This window comes from Sinocyclocheilus anshuiensis, unplaced genomic scaffold, assembly GCF_001515605.1.
Source record: "Sinocyclocheilus anshuiensis isolate Anshui unplaced genomic scaffold, SAMN03320099.WGS_v1.1 scaffold181, whole genome shotgun sequence".
Taxonomy (NCBI): domain Eukaryota; kingdom Metazoa; phylum Chordata; class Actinopteri; order Cypriniformes; family Cyprinidae; genus Sinocyclocheilus; species Sinocyclocheilus anshuiensis.
In genome coordinates, this window is record NW_015540898.1 from 1,880,718 (window position 1) to 1,890,243 (window position 9,526).

Genomic DNA, 9,526 nt, shown 5'->3' on the forward strand with positions numbered 1-9,526 from the left:
ACTTATTTATGTTAAAGTTTATTGCAGATGTATTTCGTATATATGTAGAATAGGTTGAAAATTATAGACAATAATATTATATTATTAATTAAAGATTAATATATTATATTATCATATCATATCATATTATTTTATATTTATTTTACAGACATTTATGTTTATGTTGTAGTGGGCCAGAGCCTGAGCCCTGCATTATAAAATAGATTCAGCTTCGGTAATTTTCCACTGTTTTTCTTGCTCTTGCTTAGTATTTAATTATTATTGCACACAGTCCCATAAAGCACTATTTGAGCTGCTTGCACGGAACATTTTAGACACACTTCATTGCTTAATATCGTCCATTTAACACTTTCCTTCAGAACTCAGTGTTTATGGTCTGGCCAGAGGCGAGGGGAAACTTATGATGTTAAACCAGAGTTTAAGATTAAATGGTTGTTAGGTTAATAAATTACACGCAATTTCAAATGAAAGGCGATAGCTCGTGAAGGGCGATGAGGGAGTTACAGAAATCATGTGACGCGTAACACGTTGAAACTTTCTAATAGCGCTCTGATTTGCACTAACTTGACAGAAACATCATGCGAGTAGATGCACGTTCACTGATTGAGTTTACATGCATTTTAAGACACTGCAAATGATAATAATGACTTCTTTTGGTTCAAATTAATAATTGACACTTTTTTTATTCATGCACGGCTCACACAAACAAGAGTGCGGGATATTATTCTGATTCAGTCCGTGTGTTCACTAATGAGCTCAACATACGCTCCCGCGTGCTTCAGGACCAGCAATGTGTCGTTTTGCCTCTCTTGACATTTTCACGGCTTAAAATGATTAATGCATTTTGAGTGTTGTTTTTTCCCCCTTCACCCCCCTCTCTATCAGCAATTCATAAATAATGTATTTATTTATCATGAAAATATGTTTTGGAATTAAAGACCACCACACTTCAAAGACGGGAAACCTTTGATATGTTTGATTCTCTCCGAAATATCTGCGTGATTTATTCAATTTATGCAAAACACCTCCGGGATTATGAAGGTGGCATTTGAATACATTTGAGTAAACTAAATGATATAATAAGAACGGCTGCTGTCTGTATCATTAAACTGGGTCTGATGCTCAGTTTTACCAGGCCATTTTGGTTGCATGTGTAAGTGACGTGAGATTTATAGTTTCCAATGGCTCTTTGGCTTGCCTTCGCCTCTTGATATGCGAGTTCAGAGGTGTCTGGAGGGAATAAGACTGTTCTTTTAACTTTTCTGTTCAAAACATCCATAAATTAAAGATCGCCGCATGCCACACACACGCAGCAGCTGGGGGTGGGCTGGGAAATCATCATTAATTAGACACTGGGCTCTGACTAAAGGCTGCATTTTATAAAAGGTGTACGATATATTTCATTTATCAGCGCTTGTAAATGGCTGTGCTAATATTGCTTTGTTACAACCGTGAGATATTACAGGTCAAACCAGGCTTCATGAATTTCTATTACAGTCACTTGACTGACATCACAAGCTGAATCAATGCCATGTCTAGTGAGAGATTCTGATGTATTTACATGATGTGCAACTAAATCAAAACCAAATGGCTTTCACGCTTGTAGCTTTTTTTCATTTACAGCCCGTATTGATCGCAGGTTTCAGTGTACTGTGCAGAAGTATGAGTAAATGTTAGACAACAGGCCAATACCTGTTTTTTTTTTTTTTTTTTTTAAGTCATATTAGAGTCCAGTGATTTTGATGAATTTGAATTTATGTACTCTTATGAGAAGATCCTTATTATTTACATTAGCCAACAATTATTGCTATTTGAGCTACAAGCCCATGATAATGACATAATGCACAATACTAATATCATCAACAATACAATAATTATTAGTAAGAATGGTTGCTTACTAAAATGGTTTAGTCATATCTCTAAAAAAAGTAATGAAAATTGTTGTCATGGGTTTCTATTATTGTGTTTTATTGGTGCCACATTTCTGGTGTATGTGTCTGCGTATGTATATTATAAATTTTCTCTATAAAATTGAGTGACACGTAACATTAGAAACTTTCTAATGGCTCTTTAATTTGCACTAACTGTCAGAAAGAAATTAATTAATTTAATAAAAACAAATTGACAGAAATATCATCCAAATGAAATGAGATGCACACTCAGTGACTAAGATCCTGGTGTTTACATATGTCACTGCTAATAATGAATAATTGACACTTTTTTATTCATGAACGGGACACAGACACAAGAGTGGGATATTATTCTGATCCAGTCCGTGTGTTTGCTAATGAGCACAACATACATTTTGCCCATAAATATCTTGTTTTTGTACTCATGCTTTTTTAGGATTTGCATGTATATAAATACATTTTCTTCAAAAGGTCAAAAGGTAAATATTTAGTTGTTTATTGTAGATCTTAACTGCACTGGAGTTCTTGTCTTTTTAAAATGGTTTGTTTGAATGTACAATATTTCCCTTCATGCTATATATATATATATATATACACACACACACACACACACACACACACACACACACCCACACACACATACATTCACTTTGAGAATGTTATACACACACTCTGAGAAAAAAAGGTACAAATCTGTCACTGGTCAAGGTATCAAAAGCTGAAAAATACTAATATGTACTGTACACTTTAGTTAATAAAGTTGATTAATAATATCTCCTTTTTAAATACTAATATGCACCTGTAAGGTACTAATATGTATCATTTAGAGGTGAATAAGATATAAAGATTCACCTTTTAGCCTTTATACCTTAGGATATCACCTCAGTGACAGTTTTGTACCTTTTTTCTGAGAGTATACGAACTGTATGTGCATGCATGTGTGTGAAACACACAGACACACACACACACACACACACACACACACACACACAAAAAACGAGTAGGCTATTGCATGTGTATAGATTAATTTAACTTTTTTCACATACTGGCTTTTTAGAAAAACAAAATAGATAATATGCATGTAAAATACATTTTCTTCTTAAGGTCAGAAGAGTAATACTGAGTTTTTTTTCTTTATTATTTTATTGCAGCTCAAATGCAGTTATTGTCCTGTTAAAGGGGTTAGATTGAATTTGAATGACCTACTTTAGTGTTTGCAAACCCTTATTGTCTAATCAGCCCAATAAATAATGTTTGAATACTCTTCATCAACACCATACAACAACAAAAAAAAACTCATATTATACTGGACATTAGCATTACCATTAAAAACAGACACATTAAATATATATGTTCTGCAATGACTTGTGCACACATTATTTGTCTTAATAACGAAAAAAAGAGCCCTGTTTGGCAATCACAGGTGCACTGATGAGCTTCAGGCCCACGCCAATGACATGATGCACAAGCACCTGGACCAATGTCACGGTACTAATGTAAATGTTTGAGGTGTTTCCCCGTTAAAATCCAGTTGTAATCATTCCCTCGAGCGCATCAGCTGCAAGTGAGCTGAAGCCATTAAAAAGTCCCGCATTGGAGCCTTTCCTCCTGTAATTTGGCCTCACTTCCTGTCTTTGAGTGCGGGGGTCTGGGGGAGGGAGACGCACTGCTGAATGCTTGTCCATCACCCCTCTCAGCGGTTACAGGTGGTCTCATTTTCCCTCCAGCAGATCGCTGCTGCCTTATGACAGCAGGCCAGCAATTTGCATGTTCGACAGACAACAAACGGCCTTGTGCATGTCAAAATAGGTGGCGGTGCGTGACAGTTCCTACACAATGCTGTCTCCTCTTGGCTTGACCCTCCGACCTCTCTGCATGTCTCCCTCGCAATCAGGAAGGAGATGGGGAAGAAATCGTGGCCACCTCCTTTCTCTGAATAAATCTGATACCAATGCCATTATCTCTCTTCCTCTCGGCACTCCATCAACAGCTTCTTCCCCCAGCCCTGGCGCTGCCTCGCTCTCCTGCTTCTCTTCTCAGCTTTAAGAGGGGTTTGTTGAGGTCGCAGAGTCTTGGAGGGCACTCAGAAATAGCCGAGTGGGTTATTTATTGTGTGAGATAATGATGTGGAGGGGGTCATTGTTGTGAGATCCTACTAGTTCTGTTGAGACAAATTGCTGCGCGAGATGTGCCAGGCAACGTGGGCGTCCTGCACGTTTAGGACCAGCGTTATTGATACCAGATATAAATATCCAGCCTTATTGCTGTTGCATATAGAAAAACCTGTAGCTGAGGAAATTATGACGGCCACCGACAGACCGTCACGCTTCTTACAAATAATCAAATGAGGGAATGTGATGGGAACAAAAGCCAACGCGTAATTGGAAAGCAAGAATTTCCAACTTCCTGTGTGGAAATGAACAACAGGACGACACTTAAAGTCACACTTCCAGCTCAGAAAGTCATGCACAAATATGAGATACGGATGTATGATGTCATGCAAGCATGAATATGTACCCAAAGAGATAAATCAAATCAAAGTTTCTACATTATTTCATAAAACCTGTTTCATTATTTTTTGCAGAGGCACACTATTAAAAAAAAAAAAAAAAAAAAAACTTTCATTTACAGTAAAAACTGTCAGCTGTGGTTGCCAGAATACAGTAGCAATGACTTAAGTATATTAACTGATATAATGTTAGTATATCAACCTATTAAAGTACTAAAATTTAAGATTTGGTTTTGGATGTTTATAATACACTGAAATTCACCAACAAAAAAAAAAAACGAAGAAAAAACACGGGTGGTAAACATAAAATAATACGTATGATCAAAGTTAATCACAAATTCCACAAGCTGAAGTAAATACTGATACAGATATATTAATATAGACATATTAGTACATTTTAGGTTTCGTACCTTAGGGTACCATCCCAATGACAGATTTGTACCTTTTTTTCCTGAGAGAGTGTATGTGCATTATATTAACAAAATCATGGTAAAAAAAATATTGCACTAAAATAATGGAATAAACATTAATTTAACAGCATGAGATGCAACCTAAAACTCTAATGTCCATAACTGATAACAAAACTGTTAAGAAACACAATTATTTAGATGAAAAACAATCAAATGTGAGCTGTCACACAGGGAATTCTGGGAATGTCAGTTTATGGTTTTTCCACTGGTAGATTACGTTCAATAGCATCTCGGTTATGTATGTAACCCTTGTTCCCTGAAGGAGGGAACAGACACGTTACATCGACACTGACGTTAGGGGTCTCACTTGGGAGTCCTAATCACCTCAAAGTAGTAAAAAACAGGCCAATGAACATTGGCAAGTGGAATTTACATGCCCAGCCACTCCCCCGTACTCATGGGTATATAAAAGGGGCAGCATGCATCCACATATTCAGGTTTGTGCTCAGGAGCCGAAACCCTTTCAGTTAGTCATGTTCGACGTTACGCCGACAATGATGTTAGGGCTTCCTATTGAAAATGCCACAACCACTGAACTGTGTTACGAGGGTTGGCAATGCAGATGTAGGTAAGCTCTCACGTGCCAAGTAACAACTGGCATCCCAAGTCACAACCTACCCAGTGCTCGAATAGTCTTTCTTACCGAAACAGGACTGAAAAGACAGTACTCACAGCGAGGAGGGTCGCAGCTCCTGTTCCTTTACTCAGAGTAAAGAAAGAGCTTCAGCTCTCTCAATTACAGCCATGACCACTTGCATTACACTGGGGAAGTGTGCCTAAGTCTGAGCGGAGAAGGTCGCTACGGAGACCACATCCTGCTCAAAGGGAAGGTAACATGTGGAGAGGAGATTACCCATATGGACTGACCGGCAGGGCAGTACTACATATGACATAAGTCACTGCAGTAGGTCCTGCCTGAAAGGGGGAGGAATTACTACCAAATCAGAGACTAGACAGAAGTAATTCTGTCAAGGGAAGACACAGGTTTACCAACAGGGAAACCGTACTGTTTATTTACCAGATGGGAATCACTACATATGGGGCACCGAGCTCAGAACAGGGGCTGACCGAAGGGCAAAGCAAACAAGTACTGAGCCTGGTGTCAGGCTCCTCCGCAGAGCCAGACAGCTGAAGGGTGCTGGAAGATGCTCAGTCCAGGGTTCATCAGGTAAGGAACACGGCTGGAGAGATGAATGGCGCTCGCATCCCCTGTTGAAGGGGAATGGCACCGCAAGCGAGACACCGAGCCAATCTTCCCGCCACTTTCTTGTTAGTACCCTACACACGAGAAGAAACAGGCTCAACCCAGAGGCTGTAAAACATCACAAGGTTGTATGTGTCTCCCAGCCCGCGGCTCTACAGATTTCTGCTAGAGAGGTGCCGTGCACCAGCACCCAGGAGGAGGTGACACTCCGAGTGGAGTGAGCCCTCACTCCTAGGGGGCATAGCTCACCTTGTGTTTGGTACACCATGGTGATGGCATCCACTAGCCAGTGGACCAACCCTTGTTTGGAGACAGCCTTCCCCTTCTGCTGTCCTCCAAAGCAGACAAAAAGCTGGTCAGAACTTCTAATGCTATATGTGCGGTCCATGTAAACGCACAGATCACGAACAGGACACAGCAGTGCAAGAGCTGGATCTGCCTCCTCCAAAGGCAGCGCTTGCAAGTTCACATAGAACTCAGCGAGAAGTACCCCAGTCAGCGAACAGACTCCACTTCAGGACATAAGCCTGTCTGGTAGAGGGGGATCAGGCCTGAGTGATAATGGCTATCACTGCCTGTGGCAAGCCACCTAAGTCCTCCGCATCCCATCTAGGAGCCACACATGGAGGTTCCAAAGATCTGGACGCAGGTGCCACATTGTGCTCTGCCCCTGATAAATAAGGCCTCTTCCTCAGGGGGATTCGTTAGGGAGGGGCTGTCGAGAGGAGCATCAGGTTGGAAAACCAGGTCCAGGTGGGCCAGGAAGGCGCAACCAACAAGACCTGCGTAGACCTCCTTGATGGATGATGTACACAATGGTCGCAATGTTGTCCATGTGGACCAGCACATGCTTGCACTGATGCAACGGTCGAAACCGAGGCAGGACAAGTTCTGCCAGCAACTCGAGGCAACTGATCTGGCACTGAAGTCGAGGTCCTGTCCAGGAGCACGAGGCACCCCAGGAGCAAACGGCACCCCAGTCTGTCTTGGACGTGTCTGTTGTAAGAACAACATGCCTCGACACTTGTTCTATGGGCACTCCTGCCCGTAGAAAGGCAAGGTCCGACCAAAGGCCGAAAGTATGGCGACAACTAATGGAAATTAGCATAATGGAAACGCTAAGTGTGCCGTGGCACCATGTCCATCTTGGACTCAGCCGAGTAGCCAGTGCTGAAGCGGTCTCATATGTAACAATCTGAGCATCATTACCGCGGTTGCGGATGACATATGCCCCAGTAGCCTCTGAAAATGTTTCAGTGGAACCGCTGTTTTCCTCCTGAATGCATTCAGGCAGTTCAGCACTGACTGGACATGCTTGTTCATGATACATGCCATCATGTTGGCCGAGTCCAACTCCATACCGAGAAAATAGATGCTCTGCACAGGAGAGAGCTTGCCCTTTTCCCAGTTGATCTGAAGCCCCAACTGGCTGAGGTGCTAGAGCACAAGGTCCCTGTGTCTGCACAACAGATCTTGAGAGCAAGCTAGAAAGAGCCAGCCGTCAAGATTGAGAGTTGAGAGTGCAAACAGCCATTTCCCTTAGCGGGGCAAGGGTGGCCTCCATAACTTTGGTAAAGACATGAAGATACAGGGACAGCCCAAAGGGGGGGAACCTTGTACTTATATGCCCGAACCTCAAAGCAAACCGAAGAAACTGTCTGTGTCTAGGCAATATCGAGACGTGAAAGTACGTGTCCTTCAGGTCGATCGCTGCAAACCAATCCAGTAGCTGAACGCACGTAACAATGCATTCAAGACACACAGATCCAGGATTGGTTACAACCCATTGCTTTTCTTGGATACGATGAATTGAGGGCTGTATCCCTGACCCAATCTCGGCTGGAGGGACAGGCTCTATTGTGTCCTTTGCTAGCAGGACCACAGTCTCCAGACAGGACAGAGGCACCATTGTTTGCCACCGAGGTAAATAGGATGCCGCTGAATCTGGGAGGCACCTGGTGAACTGGGTTGTGTAGCCGAGTCTGATTGTCTGAATGAGCCAACGGAAAGGGCTGAGAAGCACTAGCCAGGCCCCAGTCTCCATGTGAGTGGCATCAAAGGGACAATAGACGTACATGCGGAGGGGCAGCGAGGAGTGTTGGACCCCAAACTGGGAAGCGTTGCGTCCAGAGGAAGGGGTGGTGAGTGCATTATAGCACTTACCTGGCTCCATGGATCCCATGAGGGAGTGGCCAAAGATGTGTGAGGAAGCGATGCGTCACCGAAACGCGAGCTCTTAGCCTGTGGCGTGGGGGGGAGGCTGGGAGTGAGGAGGCATTGCATCGCTCACTGCCAGACTGCACACAGGGTAACCCAGAGACTTGATCGCCTCCGTCTGTTTTTGGTCTGTCTGAGAGCTGACAGTGTCAAAAAGGCTGGGTTGGGAGATGGGGGCGTCAAGAAAGTGCACTTTGTCGGCGTTGCACATCTCCACAAGGTTCAGCCAGAGACGGCACTCCTGGACCACCAAAATGGACATCGCCTGGTCAAGGGCTCGCGCTGTGACCTTATTCACCCAGAGGCAAAGTCGGTCACCGTGTGCGGTTCCTGCATCACCCCGGCTCAGAACTACCCTGTGCAATACAATGCTTACGGCATGGCCGTAAGTCACGCTCCGGCCCGAGTTGTGATCGCAGCGTCGCCATGGTTATGCTCTCGCAGCGAGAGCATAAAACATCCAGGAATGCACTCTCTGCATGCTTATGAGACACGTGAGACCGCAATCGTGGCCATCGGAAGAGGCCAAAGATGGCTGCAACCAGAAAAACATGGACTGGGAGGCATCTTTAAAATTACACTCACCGCCGTGTTGCTCTTTTAGGGAAAACTGCTCTTTTATTTGCTGAAGCACCCAGGGGGGAATCGCTATACTCATCTGTGCCAAACACCGGCAGCAAATTGATTATTGGATTATATGTGGAAGTTGATATGTGGATTATATTCTTCGCTTCTCTTCTACTCTTTTCGAGATGAATGGGAGAGAGATCGCTCAAACACGGGCAACCACTCGGCTCTGAAGCAAAAATTTGAATGAGTGGATGCACGCCACCCTCTTATATACCCATGTGTACGGGAGAGTGACTGGGCATGGAAATTCCACTCGCCAATGTTCATTAGCCTGTTTTTTTAAGCCCCAGCTGTGTTTTTTGGCAAACGTTGAGAAATCCAGAAATCTCTTGCATCATATTTTTCAAAGTTGTAAATAAAACATTAAAAAAAAGTTTATTGGAGTACGTTTTACAAGACAGTACTACTTCAGTTTTATTTTTACATCAAAATGTCATGTTAATTCAATGTTACTTGATGTTTCTTTGTTATAATCTGTGAAATTTGGGAGGTAAGACAACGCGGCGGAGGGCTTTGTGTTTACATCAATGACGCGTGGTGCCGCGATGCTGTTGTGGTCTGCAAACACTGCTCACCCCTGGTGGAG